The 16,373-nt window shown below is 36.0% G+C and overlaps 1 protein-coding gene and 1 long non-coding RNA gene across 2 annotated transcripts in view; one reads left to right on the top strand and one right to left on the bottom strand.

Annotated features, from left to right (window-relative positions):
• LOC139963730 (uncharacterized) overlaps positions 1–3,271 on the bottom strand; it is a 29,414-nt gene extending 26,143 nt beyond the window's left edge. The window contains exon 1 of the mRNA XM_071964828.1: positions 3,121–3,271. The gene's annotated coding sequence lies outside the window, so the exon portion shown is untranslated. The remainder of the gene's footprint in view (positions 1–3,120) is intronic.
• The window catches only part of LOC139963738 (uncharacterized), a 53,999-nt gene that overhangs the window by 11,638 nt on the left and 25,988 nt on the right, over positions 1–16,373 (top strand). The window lies entirely within an intron of this gene.

Genomic DNA, 16,373 nt, shown 5'->3' with positions numbered 1-16,373 from the left:
GCCTATTTGTTATGAAATCTAAAACCGATTTATAAGGTATGATTGGGAGTTTCAATCTATGCAAATTTGAAATATTTCTTTCTATCATTGAAACTATTGATAGAAATATGCTTGTAGATTGACACAATTGATATTATCAGGTACTCGGCTCGGTTTGATATTCCGAAATTATACTAATATATCTACAGCAAACTTACAAAATGTCAATCGAACGTACGGTTGGATCATTCAGTCTATACAAAACAAAGGAAAACTAATTTTTGCGCATAATACAATTCAATGTAACATTTTATGCCTAATACACTAATATCAAGCAATAAAATTGAATATTCATAAAAATGTCCCGTAACACATCATCAAATCAAGCCAAGCATTTTCCCTTTTCAAAGACAGTTTATACCTTAAAAAAAAATATGGTTTAGTGTATTCAATTTTATTGATTTTTGTATTTTGTACTTGTTTTGTTAAACGCATGGAACCCTGTGATTTTGCGCTATATACGGTAAGCACCGGTGTAAATAATAATAATAATAATAATTATGCATGACTTTAATTACGTTAATTGGTGCGCTTGTAATTTCCTGTAATATTATTCTAAAATTTCCCCATAATCTAAACTAATTAACTCAAAATAGTATATCCATTCGGTCTATTAACGTCAACTATACGTGATACATGAATGTAACATTAATTGTTGGAAAACCCTAGGATTTCTTTCAATTTCTCGTGTAATACATCTTTTGTACTCTGGAAGTACAAAATTGATGCCGTTGTGCATTAAATTTGATTTTTAGTGTTTAGTTTATTTCTTATTTCTGGTTTTGGATTGTAAGTTTTGAAAACGTCTATGCTGATCATCATAGTACAATCAATAATATAAAAACCTAAGACGGAGTTAGGTTTGCTGAAATGTACATGGTGCTATATTTTGCAACTATATCCATTTTTTTAATGTAACATTTGGCACAGTTCTAGTATAAGCTTACCCGCGACAGCACACGAAAGACCCATTTTCTACACAGGAAAATGTTGTCCTTTGAAAATGGGGTGGTTCGGGGGGTTGGGGTGGGGGGGGGACTGCAGGTTATGTTATGCCTTCAAAACCAATCGGTTTTTTTTCTTCTACAATAAATATGTACCTCATAAAAGTACTCGTCATCTACGTTCCTATATGTTGTAATATAAAAAATAAAATATAGAAGTATTGAAATTATACTTTATTTTCTTTATTTTGTTGCTAGGATACAGAAGGAATTAAATGATCAACCAAACTGTCGCTAATTTTTCTTGCTTAAACGGTATTTCTTTTTCAGCTAAAAAATATTATAAATAAGCGGCGCTAAACATTTGAGCCTTTGAATTCTTTGAAAATATTTTGTTGTCACTTTGAAACAGATATTCGTGTATGCGGGGAACCGATGGAGATATACCCCCCCCCCCCACCCTGCAAGTATTAGCCTATCTGCTCTCCCTCGTGAAGCGTTTTGTGTTTTTATATATTAAGGTAAATGACATTAGTTGATCTCTTTGCATTTTATTTTGAAATAATTAACAGAATGCACTCGTCTCGTCTTTAATATATTCAAAGTGACGTGTGTAAGCTAAACGGGATTGCGCATGCACTCCCGTATGGGTTACAATGTGGTCACTGTGTACCGGTACAGGGCCGTTTGTTTGGTATTGCTTTACCCCGTTAGAGTCTACAGAAAGGACAGCTAAGGTACCTGCTCATCAAACTTTAAACGGGACGATGAAATTAAGTCGAATTTAGGATAGGTTTATTCTTGAAAATGATAGTTTATACAAAAATTAGATATCAACTCTAAATTTGATACCGTAAATACATTGACATCCACATCCATGGTCAAAATATGCATTAAAAAAAAACTTCACACCGAATACGTTAGAACCCATTTATCCAGAACATTTGCTCAGGTGCAAAATAAAGCTTTTTTTTATATAAAAAAAAGTCCTTTTGCAGTTTTCTATGCAAGCTAAATTAAATTCATAAAAATTTCAGTTGTCTGCGAAAAGCATATCTTAAGTTAGAATTTCGTTATCATTGTTCTAAATGATTCTAAGAGGGCAATTAAACTTACCATTTTTTTTTTAGAAAAAAAAAGAAGAAGTGAAAACGATATGAATAAACCTATATATGACGTCATCCATTTTATTCCCGGAACTATGTTTTCTTTTCAAAAGCCTTGTCGGTGAAATATTTTCAATGGGTAAATAGCCGTGCGTTGTTATTATTTGTAATTTATATCATTGTTTTTAACACAAAAGGGTATTATTATGAGATGCCCATTATTAGTTTTCATGAATTTGCAATGAAAAAAAAGCCATCTTTTTCACGATGTAAGTTCCAAAACATATATGAATGGGTACATATATAACCCTTCCCTTATCCCACATTCACCAATTATTAACAAAAACGCCTGTATAATCTATAAGAGCTCCATTAAAATATAATAAATATAAAAACTAAAAAAAAACTTAAATAATGATTATTTCATAATCTCAACGAAGTTATATTTAATATTAAAGTATTTCATTGAATAAATTAATAAAATGGGCCATAAAAATGCGAATAGGCCAAAAATATGAAACTAAGAGAAAATATTTCATTTCTTCGAGGGAAAAAAGAACTTCCCTACCCGTTTAACCAACTACACAATATAGTTTAGGCATCTCAAAAATAGTGTATACACATTGCGTATTGAAAATGAATTGACTTACACTCAATCCGATATTATATGACATTTAAGAATATCTTTAAGCTGCATTAATTTGAGCATTTTTCTCCACTTTCCCTATTTTGTTAGCATTGCAAACAACTTTTGTAGCTCAACTGTATGACTGAGAGCAAAATTAGCAAAATAGTTTCCGAATGATTACAAAATTATCTCTTTGGTCGCATGACGTTCCTTCAAAAACATCTTTTAAAATCTTTTAAACTTGACTTAAGTCGTTTCACAAGCAATATTTGAAACCCAACGCTAACACCTGTGAGGAACCTATACATATATATGCATATAAATATATATAAATATCAATGGCAAATTTGTTATGCACGTTGTCATATGGATTGAAGTAAATGATTTATTCCTTATTAAATACCTGTTTGCACCTTCATTTTAATTTTCTTGCCGGTTCGTGCAGATTTCGATCCATTTTGTCCCAAAGAAGAAAGGTGAACTTTTTCAAAGTATATCGCGTAGTTTTTATCCACTTAATTGCAGTCAAATCGTTAAACATATACTAGTGGCACGAGGCAGTACACTTAGTCTAACTTTAACTTAATAACATGTATCATGGCGGTCAAAGTCCTAGTACACCAAAAGGTTAACAAAATATGCTAGGCAAAGGAAAGGGGCCATTTTCACCTATAGAGTAACAACTACTGATGAAGATTAACGATTGTAAAAAATTGTAAAATTTATGACATATACTTGCCTTTTTTTTAAATAAAAAGAACTTAACCAATAACCGAAATGAAAAATACAAATCAGAAACGTGCTGAAAAGGTTCTATCCTACCAATGGAGGTCTGTTCTGATTGGGGAGTATACTGCTCCTGACTGGCAATGCATACAGGAGGTCGTAAAGGGGGAAGGGGATAACGAGGAGGTGAGTCCTGGTGCTGGTCGAGTGCGTGAAGCCCCGGGAGGCTGTAGCATTTCCGGAAATTTCTTGTCCTCTTGTTGCGATTTTCAAGCACCGAAATACATGTCAGAAATAGGACTGGAATTGTTTCTTTAGCAAATAATTGAGGCGGGTAAATTAGCCCTTACTCTTACTCTTACTTAATGAACTATTTGTCTATTTGTTGTTTGTCACCGTTTTGATTGCCGATCTGTCTGTATGTCTGTTTTTTTTTTCACTTTCTTTTTACTTCAAGATTCTCAACATTGTAATAACATTGCAAAGTAGAGGGCGTTCTTTTTTATTTTCTTTGTACACCGTTACATTAAAGGCATTGAAGACTCGCCCCAAACCGCGTTCCGCCCTCTGAAAAAAAGTTAACTTTCCGTAGCTTGCAAGTGAATTTTTTTTCTTGTCGCTACAAAATGCAGACAGTAATGAAACGTGATACCTTGTTATCTTTAGCTGGACCTGAGATGTCCATCACTGCTATATGTACACTGTGTTGTGGGTATTGACCGTAGCTGCATGTAGTGACTGTACACTAGTGTATAATTACCTACGGTAGCACGCTGTGTGTGTATTTTCTGGGATCGATGGTGGTGTCTAGCACTTCTGTTACACCCCATTCGAAACTAGGTCAGATTACCGGCATCAGACGTTTCTTTGTGCGCGAGTCTTCAATGCATTTAAGTCGACGTTTTATTTATTTTTTTATTTTCATTTCAATTTTGGGTGTATACGTACGTTTATACCACGGAGTTTCGTATATTAATTCCGTAGTTTATGCATCATAATCCTCTGTCATGGAGCATATCGTCTGTCTACTAAGATTTGACGAACAACCAATCAGTGAAACGCATTCACTCATGTGACAAGCCGCCATACCAACAAAGTGAACGGTCTATTCGTTATTCATACTACTACATGGATGCTTGTTCACTACATGAATCAAACTGTTTGGACGAACTCTACGGAATGCCAAATGTATCAAAAATGTCCAAAACTATATAAGCATGTCCAAAAAAATATAAGCATGTCCAAAAAAATATAAGCATGTCCAAAAAAATATAAGCATGTCCAAAAAAATATAAGCATGTCCAACTTTATATAAACATATCGAAACTAATATAAGTATGTCCAAAAATAATATTATCATGCCCAAAATAATATGAGAGTGTCGAAAAATTATATGAACATGTCGAATGTAACTGCTAACTTCAACTTTTTAGTGAACATTTTGGCATCTGAATTCACGCCATCTGTTGCAAAATATCCAAAAAAATATAAGCATGTCCAAATTTATATAAACATGTCGAAACCAATATGAGTATGTCCAAAAATAATGAGAGCATGTCCAAAATAATATAAGAGTGTCGAAAGACTATATGAGCATGTCCAAAATATAAAAAAGTGTCGAAAAATAATACAAAAGTCTCGAGCGTAACTGCTCGATTCAACTTTGTAATGAACAGTCAGGCGTTTGAATTTTACGCCATATGTTCCAAATATCAAACTTTTTATTTTGGTATGCTGAAAACAAAAACACCATATCCAGCGTAACTTAAGACGATATACAGTTCATCCATTACCGTATTAGTGTGTGTGTTAATATTTTAATGATATTTCGATCAAGAACGATTTTATTTTCGAGGAAATATTAGTTGAGTTGTTTCGTAGCGCGAGTGATCAACCTGGCCCCAAGGTGCTGTAACTATCAGTGAGTTTAATACGAAGAACCACTGTGTCCAGCATTCCACGCGGTTTAATCAATAATATGTAGTTGGCGAGTTCTTCCCACGTTTCCATCTTGAAATTTAGTTAAAAGGTGAGAGTGAAGATTAAACGTTGAATATCCCCTAACCTAGGCTTATTTTTTTTTAATTCTGGGCTAGTGTCCGACTTCGCCTGGTAACCGTAATTAAGTGTCACAATTTTCCGTTAAAAAAGTAACACAGTATAGTAGTTCATTTTCACTGCCAACGTACGCATGTGTGATAACTACTGTACGTTGTTAGCGCTTGTGCATGTTGTACGTACTTTCGCACGTGAACTTCTTTGCCTTCGCAACAATATATGAATAATCTCAGCACCTCTAGGCAGGGCGAAACCACTCACATTACGTAGGGATGTAGAAAGGAAAAATGTTAGGTGATGGTCTTGTTTTTACATATTTTGAATTATTTGCGTCACAAAAATAGAAGAATGTTTCAATAATATATTGTCATAATGATAACCATTGTGTCAGTTGATACAAATTACCTCCAAAGAAGGTATTGTAAGCTAATTTTTTTCGACATACCAATATAAAAGTTCGATATTTGAAACATTTGGCGTGACTTCAAACGCCAAAATGTTCATAACAAAGTTGAAGTTAGCAGTTACACTCGAGACTTCTATATTATTATTCGACACTCTCATATAATTTTGGGCGTGCTCATATTATATTTTGACATACTTATATGTGTTTGGACATGCGCGTATTATTTTGGACATGCTCATATAGTTTTGACATGTCTATATAAATTTGGACATGCTCATATAAGTTTGGACATGCTTATATTTTTTTGGATATTTTGCAACATATGGCGTAACTTAAAACGCCAAAATGTTCAATACAAAATTGAATTAGGCAGTTACATTTGTCCCTCTTGTATTATTTTTCGACATTCTTTTAATATGTTGGACATGCTCATATAGTCTTTCGACACTCTCATATTATTTTGGACATGCTCTTATTATTTTTGGACATACTCATATTAGTTTCGACATGTTTATATAAAGTTGGACATGCTTATATTATTTTGGACATGCTTATATTGTTTTGGACATTTTTGAAACGTATGGCATGCCGTAGAACTCCCATTGTTTCCACGAGCTGCAGTTGTCGTGCATGTCAAGTAATGTTGTTCGGCCTGGCCAATAGCATGATTAGCTTGCTATATAGTTAAGCCCTCATCTGTTCCCGCCAGTGTGCGTATTTCATCTTTATATACAACACCGTAAGAATATATGCGGACTGTGCTTGTAGCCTGCCACAAAGGATAAAAGTTCCAGAATGGATTGATGAATTATCATCTGAAAATGACGGCTTCTCCCCCCCCCCCCATCCTGTCCTCCCCTCCAAAACACCCCAACCACTACCGAAGCGATTTTCGCCTCCTGGCGGTATATAATTGTCATTTATATATCATTTATTTATTTCAAGATCTATCATATTTTTTTAATTTACAAGTTACCCGAGAACAAGGCTTCCTTTGTCATAAACTTTGTAAAGACCCCCTGTGTACGTGAATCTACTCTTTCAAACTATTGTTGAAGGATTCACTTTATAAATCACCTAGTAAGTATACCTCATCACCGGTTGTTCACTCTCCCTATTGTCTTGGCATTATAAACATGGGGGGGGGGGGGGGTGATACTCTTCACACAACAGAGGATACGTTCTCAGCGTAGGTAGCTCGTAAATATATAGTAACTCTTACAACAAACTCGACAGAATCAGTTTCGCTTTATATATATACATATATATATATATATATATAAACATACATACATATATATTTATATATATATATATATATATATATATCTATCTATCTATATATATATATATATATATATATATATAAATATATATATATGTATATATATATATATATATATATATATATGTATATATATATTAGTGTTTGTACGGGTTATCCGGGTACCCGGGTACCCGCCCGACGCGATACTACCCGGTTCCTAATATATTACCCGAATCCTAAGCAAAGTGTTATTTAAAAAAAAAAAAAAATTGGCAAACCGACGGTTAGGCAGATTTCCCATTGACTTAGTGTGGTGTTAGGCTACAATGTGGTCGAAGATAACAGCAATAACCAAGGGGCCCGCTCGACGCGATATTACCCGGTTCCTTATTTATTACCCGAATCATACGCAAAGTGTGATCGTTTAAAAAAAAAATGCAAACCGATGTTTAGGCTGATTTCCCATTGACTTAGTGTGTTGTTAGGCTACCCTGTGTTCGAAGATAACAGCAATAACGAAAGCTTTCCATAGATATCTTATAACTGCGTCACAATTTCAGCTAATAAACAGATGGCTAGGCTAGACTACCCCCATTGACTTAGTGTGGTGGTAGGCAACCATGTGGTCGAACGTAACAGCAATAACGAAAGTATTCCATGGATGTCTTATAACTGCGTCACAACTCCAGCACATAAACAGATGGTTAGGCTTAGCTAGATTTCTCATTGACTTAGTGCGGTGTTAGGCTACCACGTGGAAGAAATTATTATTTATTTATTCATTCGTTTATTTCAAAGAAGGAAAGGCTGACAAGGAATTGTACGCGATGTTTATGGATTATAGACGGGATAACTAAAAAATAGCAATCGCAAGTGGCTTTTTACTAATCGTTTATTCCAAATGCGATCAAATTGCGCGAATCGCGCAAACTCGCGGCTAATGCGAACCCTGGGCCTGCATAATAGATAGTAGTAGTATTAAAAACTGGTTAAGAGCATTTATATGGTTTGATCCATTAGACGTGCACGAGGTAGCATAAGCAGCGGCGGCAGTGCGATGTTAGTAGTAATGCTAATTATAATTAAATAATTAATTAATTAACAATTTTAATGAAGAAACAGAAGCAAAAATTATTGAGGGAGGTTTTATACCTTTTCTTACACCTATGTATTTGAACATAAAAACATTGTCAGTAAAGAATATAATGCATTTATTACAGCATCCAATATGTTATTACTTGAAAATCGTGATACACGAGGGTAAACACATTTTTTCCGGGTACCCGGATACCCGACGGGTAACGGCCCTCGGGTACCCGGTTCCCGTTTTTGGACCCGTGTAAACACTAATATATATATATATATATATACAAACACACACACACACACAACATAACATAACATATATATGTATATTATAACTAACACATTTCAGGTATTTACATTACACTCAAGTTCTCTTTCCAAATGTCTTTGTGAAAATGTTTAAAAAGAAATGTAGATTGCAGCACACAAATAATTAAAAACAAAAGAGAGAGAGGGGGGGGGGTAGTTTCTGTATTTTAAAGCCATTCATTAACATTGATCTTGTTCTGTTAATTAGTTGACATGAAGCTATGACTTACTGTACTTTATTAAATCTCACCGAAACCGACCAAAAGCAAAGAAAGGAGTTAACACGTGATCCTCTCTCTTGTTTTCTTGACTGTTCGGTAAACATAACGTTATCGTAAAACAGAGTTTAAAGGGCAGCGCAGTTACACCAAAAAAACCCCCCCAAAACAGCTGCGGATTCCCATCGCCGAGCTGGATGACGGATACCTTACTCCTTCAGTATTTGTTAATTACAGATTACGGAGGACTTTGAAACTTACTTGAGATCGCTCAGATGAGTTAAGAAGTAGTTTTGTACAGCCGTTTTAGAGATTACGGCTTTTTTTTCTTCTTTTTTTTTTTTTTTTTTTTTGTGGTCAAAAGCATGCTCTATTGTAGAAGGGCAGGTACTTCAGTGAGGCATATTAAAATCTCTTAACTTGTTAACAAATTTTTTGATGTTAAAGTTTTGAAAAAGGTTTAAATATTTGCCATGAGTGTTCAGTTTTTAAAATGGTTTAGGGTGGGGGTTTGTAGGGGAGGGAGGGGAGAAGGGAAGGAGGGGAGAGAGGGGAAGGAGAGGGGCAGGGAGAGGGGAGGGCGGGAGGGAGAGGGAAGGGAGAGGAGAGGAGAGGGGAGATATAGAGGGGAGGGGGAGAGAAGGGGAAATTAGTCTTTTGTTATACAGAAGAATTACTGGCAGCTAACGCTAAGCGAATGAAATTGACCCTTCCCTTTTCCCTCAGTATAACATCGCTGTTTACCCCCGTGCCGAATTGTAGTACATTTTAAACCGTTAATGACCGCAATAGTGTAGCACGTGGAAATAGAACATATGTGGGATATAATGTATGCCTGGTCGGCTCTTTTTATTTTGTCCAAACAATGTCTTCTTGTCCATTATTAAACAGTTTCACATGTAAACATGACATAGTTATATTTTGCAACAAAACATCCATACAAGTAATATGAAATATTTCGACCTTTCGAAAATGTAAAAATTCATATCATTATGTTCAACACTAGCGGGGTTTAAATCTTCAAAACCAAATAAATTACCACACAAATAAAACATTTGCTCGAACACAAAGAATGAATCTTTTATAGGCTGACTTTAAGCAGAATTTAGTCTCTGTAATGTTCCCTTGAAGCTTAATTAATGATGATTTTGGCTCCTCATTGCAGGCTTAAATGGTAAATTATTCTAATAACTCAACCAGACATATTAGTTTACCATAAAACAGCATAGCACCCTTGGATGGCATTCAACATCACTTGTTAAAAAAACAAATTGTGTACTATGCATTGTAAAACATGTCATTTGAGGCAATAAAAGTCTTATGTTTTCCCTTACAGTTTTGTGTTGCATCTGAGGTACTGACTTAATGGTATTTGTTTTAGGCTACATAGTCCAGTCACTTTAACTGATTAACTCATCAGCTGCTTAAAGAGCCATTTCTCAAAACTTGAAAGTGTTATATAGAAGTACAACCTGGACTATAAAAGCCGTGGTTTTCAACGGTCTGTAATATATCGAAAATGAATGTTGGGCCTATGAGATCATCCTTTAATGAAGGGTTAGCGGGTAGTTGGTATATAACCCACTCAAATAAAGAAGACTTTAAGTGGGTTTGTTTCCCCCCCCCACCGTACGCCCACCCCCGTGAGTGAGATCGGGACCCTGCCACATATAATTTCTGCATGGGGTACTGATAGTGAGTTAGAAATACCCCGCATGAAACACTGTATACCACGACATAAGCTAGGTCTATCTGCAAGACGTACGCACCTATACATGACGTTACTACATGTCCAATATTTTAAAAACCTTTCCTTTAAACAATTTCCCCAAATTTGTTTCTTAAGTCAAAAATATACCTTAAATTGTCGTGTGCTCTATAGTGTTTCTATATAACTAACAGTTGATGTCATACGCAAGATTGAATTATTGCAATCCAGCCCAACCTGTGGGAATTGGAGGAGGGACGGTGAAGAGGGAAAATGTGTTAACACCCCGCCCCCTCCCCTCTTCGGGGAGAGAGAGAGTAAGGGTGAGGGGAGAAATAGTGAGGGGCGCATAAAGGGTGAGGGGGAGAGCGGAGAGAGGGTAACAGTTGTGCCGTACACAAATATAAACATATGCCTATATCAAGGGCGGCGGAACCGGGGGGGGCACAGGGGGCACGTGCCCCCCCCACTTTTCATCAGGTTAAAAATGTGCCCTTTTTCTACATAAAAATTCATAAATAAAAAAACAGTTTACAAAGCGAAACCCACGTCGAATGAAATATTTCGGGAAGTTTTAAATGTTTACTACCATGGGCGTAGGAGCCCAATTTGATTTGGGGGGCTGTAACGACTTGCCCGAAAAATATTACCAAAATTGTTCGCGCGCTCCGCGCGCGTTAAACATGTTAATGTGCATATCGCATAGGCATGAGTCGGTTATTACACCGCATGCCAATAACATACAATCTTTTGCCGTGTTATTACCCTTCCATATTCTATATATCAGTTTAACCATTGAAAAACACAATGCAAATTATTTTTCTTTCAGTAGGTGCCCGAAAAATTCTCAGCATATTGCCCGAATTTTCACAAACAATTTTGGTTGGGGGCTGCAGCCCTCCCCCCCCCCCACCTCCTACGCCTATGTTTACTACCACAAGGCTTCTAACATTCTGGTGAGTGCCATTATGCATATTCGATTTGCCAACAAACTCCTAATGCATTCCCAAAAATGCATTGCTATATTACATTGTGACTTTGTAATAAGCAGAAGCCATTTATAGCCTACTATGAATAATGAGTATGGTTTTAATATCCCATAACCTACCCCATCCTTTCGTATTTTGACATATTTCATTTGCTTTCATGCATGTATATCGATCGCGTGTGCAGGGACTTGGATTTTATAATGATTTCACCTCATTTTGTCTCGAAAGAAAACTTGTTCCTTGTTTCCCAATTTGCACATTAGATATTGCAATGCTAGTATGCATTGTTTCCTTGAGGGGGGGGGGGGGGGTGATGGAGTGATGTGTATACGCAAATAAGATAATACAATAAGAGTTGTAAAGGGTACTAAATATCAGGCTGCATCAGTCCAATCGAATTTCTGCAAAGTGCCCTTCGACGTTGGTGCCCCCCCCCCCAGATTAAAAGTGCTTCCGCCGCCCTTGGCCTATATGCAGAGTATCTTATGGGCTAATATCTTAATTACCGTTTCGAATGTACTGAAACAGATCAATGTTGCCTAGAAAGAAGTGATTTGGGATTAGATGGGCTTGTATATTAAGAAGCAGTTTTCTCGAGAAATGAAATAATATTTGCTTTTTCTATAGGTGGTGGGGTGGGGGGGGGGAGTTGGTGCTGGGAATTTTGAAACTTTAATTGTATAAAAACAACTATAAATTTTCTGAAAGCTTACAGATCATGTTTTCGTCTGTCAGACATCTTGCCTGGATTCTGTATTACTGTTAACGTCGTAATTGATCAGTGTTATCTGAGAGACTCAGTACTAGCCGCGGAGGTTGACACGTCATTTTCCTCACAATTCCACACAACACAACTCACAATTCAAAATGTCTATGCAAGTAATAGACTTCACGTTTGGTTTCATTGTTCAATGGTCATATCATATAGGAATCTTTAAACAGGATTATTAATGATGACTTTAATTTTGATTTTGAAATATCTAATTTTTTTCTTGTATTTCTTTATTACGAGAAATACCCATTCATATTCTTTGTGTTATACTTCCTTATTTACTTTTCATGATAATTTACAATCCCTCGTTTACAACTGAAGTTTAAAATTCGTTTGCCTACGTTGTCATAAAATATTTACAGATCTCCAAATATTGTCAATATTGTAACTTCCATTTCCTCTTTCGTTTCTCTCTTTCTTATTTTCTTGATCCTGTTTTCAAACGTTTGCACACAAAAAAAAGTAAACACGTTAAATCCAAAAGAAACCTTGTAAAATCCACAAAAACAAAAGGGGGAATGAAAATTTCCTGGTTTAGTTTCGAGAAAGGCGCTGCTCGGTGATAATAAATCAAGCATATAGCCCGTGTCCATATTAGACATGGGTACGTACATCGTTATGTTAAACAAGAAGTTAAAAAGTTGATGGCGCGATCGAGTTTGTTTTGTCATTAACACAAGAGTCTCTTCAAGTTAACGCTCGCCCTTTCCATGCAAAAGGCTGCACTGGTTTCGGAGGCGGAAATCTCTCACGGTGACACAGGTGGACTCACCGTGTAAATTTCCCACCGTTAGCTAGAGAATGCATGTTACCAGGTGTATACACAAATATACAATGTTGCTGCATTGTAAGCAGAGGCAGACTTATTATAATAAGCAGTCTAACATCTATAAAATAAAAAAAATAAAGAGAAAAAGCAAATTAACCCAATCATGGCCGTAGCTACCCACTTTCCTACCCATTTGTTATACCATTCTATGCATTCTCTTTCCTTCCCGACTCCCTCCCAAGGTCCCTTTTCGCCTCCCATAAGAAATATATAGAAGACATTTCATATCACCATTTTGATCATTCAGTTTTATGTACTAAGTAAATTGCATCATTTTGTACTATTGAGGGAGGGAGGGAGGGAGCTAGGGGGAGGGTGGTCTGTAATATATTAGTACATAAAGAAGTGGGTCAAAAAAATGTAAGTACCCAAAATGGTTGATCCATATACGTGTTTCCTTTTACCTTCACACTCTCCCTCCCCTCCCTCCCCTCCCTCCCTCCCTCCCTCCCTCCCCTCCCTCCCTCCTCCCTATTCCACAATCCTTCAGAACCAAATATCTTGCATTCAAGATACACGTATGTCCAATATCCTCTGTGGTTCACACCCCCTCCCAACCCACCCCCTACCTACCCCTATCTACACATTCATAATACCCCATACGGTACGTTTTGGACGGAATAGTAACATTCACTTATTCTGGATTAAACTGTTTCATAACCACACAGCTGTATATTTTGATAAATTGACATGCACTGACCGTACATCATACAAGTAGGTTACACCATACGACCTTAGTGATTCGAAATGGTAGGCTAAGGCTTCGAGTGTTTACTTCACGGAAGAGAAATAAAAAATGTGATTGAATTTTACACATCATCCTGGGCGTTAGTATGTCGTTGTGTCATCGTAAATGTCTGATCATCGCCTGACCAATCAATATCTCTTTTCTCGGCTCCTACACTGTTACATGGTGGTTACGTCACGTTTTCTGTGATATCCCACTCCCTCCCACCCCCACCACCCACACACATCTTGTTGTATTCATTTAAAAAATATAAAAAATCAAGTTAGAATTAATATTTCCCTATTTAATCTATGAGGTCAAATTTAAAGCGAAAAAAAAAACAAAATTTGAATAGAAAAATGTCAACAATTTACAATACTGTTATTTTTTTTATTGTTTTTTTTTGGGAGGGTGGCAGGGGGTAGGGGGTAATCATACACTATGTCATAATGTAAAAATGGGATGTAATCAATTGAGGAAATGGTGACAAGTAATAGTATTTTTAGTGAGTTGAGGCAATAATATACTCTATACCGCCTAACATGAATACCGCAATTGCGAATAAATAGATGTATTTTTGGACGAATTAACTTTAGAAGATTGTTTCCTAGACAGTTGTTTTGTCTGACAATTTTCCCAATGTATTTATTATAATTTCCTTTAGAGTTTTCAAATTACAGATATATTTCGTCTTTAGTCAGTGTTCTAAGTAAGTAAAGCGAAGGCTAACATTCCTCTTTGTATCATACCAACGCGTTGAGCACAATATTAATATAAATATACATTTGTGTAAATTCATAATCTATAATCTACGTATACTGTACCGGATTTAGCATTAGTCCCGGGAACACCCACCCCAACCCCTCCCTCTCCGCCCAGGGTACATCCGGCCCGGCTGATATCCTTCACGTAATCTTAACCAAAAATATATCAAATATCGATACATATAAAAGAAATATTTCTTTGAGAAAAGTTATTCATGCATTTTCAATATGAATACAATTCACTCATTATAGTTTTTAAATTAAGATGAAAATTTCACCACGATGCTTGGAAAGTGTTCCTCTTTCACCCGTTCACCGGTCAAAACTAAAATTCGACCTGAACTATCATTTTAATGAGGCGGTCCAGTGTTACAGACTTGTCATAAATTTCGACCAGAACTATCATTTTAATGAGGCGGTCCAGTGTTACAGACTTGTCATAAATTTCGACCAGAACTATCATTTTAATGAGGCGGTCCAGTCTTACAGACATGTCATAAATTTTGACTAGAACTATTATTTTAACGAGGCGGTCCAGTGTTACAGACATATCATATTTATTGACCATTTGATTTACAATCTACGGTATGCTTATAAATGACTGAAATGCCGTTTCCTTTTAAGAAGTATACCGGTGTCCGATAAAAGCTGGCAAGGGGGCGGTGAAAAAAATTGTAGGAAATAAATTCAATAAAACTGGCTAATTTCAAACACCGTACAAAAGTCTTATCCTGTCTAATTGAATAGGAAAAAGCAGCGATGTATTGTGATTGGTTGAGCCATATACCGTGCTGGTTGTTTTCAATATTTTGCTATTCATAGCTATGTATGCATATCTCTTAAACGCAGCATGCACGTATGCTATATGAATTTTTACACAAATGTATATTTAAATATTTTTTGATGATCATTATGGCACGCGCCCCGGGACAAAAACAAGTTGTATCGATTACAAGATCCTTTTTTTTTTTTGTCTTTATTTTATATTTTACAGAAAAACACCGGTTGGTAAATTATATGATTATCAACCTATGTGTCAATAGAGTATTGATCTTTTCACTAGACTTAGTGAATTCCGCGTGAAAGTCGAACCTACGGCTATACGGATAGCGAGGCGGACGGGCGAAAACAAGGGGACGCTCGCGCCGTTAAACGGATCGATATTGAACACGGTAAATAAGTATAACCATGGCACGCGAAGAGGCGTACTCCTCCGATCACCAAACTCTGTAATTGATTTTAAGGACAATACAACTGGTTATTACATGCCAAATATCGAAACAATTATAGTAAAAAGAGAGAAAATATAAGAAGAATGAGAGAAGTCAGTAGTCTTTTAACTGGCGGCGTTCGCTACGAACGTGCGTTGATAATATATTGTACACGGTTGTGGTTGTGCAACAGTCGCGAATAAAGTTTAGGCTAATCCATCGCGGCATAATATAGGCACGTTCTGTGGTTAGTACACAGGAGGCAAGGTTTATTTTAGAAATAGGTTCTACTATATATATTTTTTTCTTCGTCCGTGACATCGTGGATGTATTTATTTTAGATTTTATGTTATTTCTTTGATCTATCGAAAAGTGCCTTACGTGATGGCATGAAAGACATGCATAAAAGAACCGGTATAGGATACCAAAATACACAGACAGTGATCTAGTATATCGGTATCCTATCGCCCAAACTATAATAAGAAAATAATTCAACTTTTTCATAATATTTTAAAGATCATCTGTAGTTGCTCCTAAAGTAGCAAACTAAAACATAAAACAGCTAAAAGTTCTCAAAAGTACTTTC

Source organism: Apostichopus japonicus, chromosome 22, assembly GCF_037975245.1.
Source record: "Apostichopus japonicus isolate 1M-3 chromosome 22, ASM3797524v1, whole genome shotgun sequence".
Taxonomy (NCBI): domain Eukaryota; kingdom Metazoa; phylum Echinodermata; class Holothuroidea; order Aspidochirotida; family Stichopodidae; genus Apostichopus; species Apostichopus japonicus.
The sequence above is the reverse complement of the archived record's forward strand: the minus strand, read 5'-3'. Positions and strand labels throughout refer to the sequence as shown.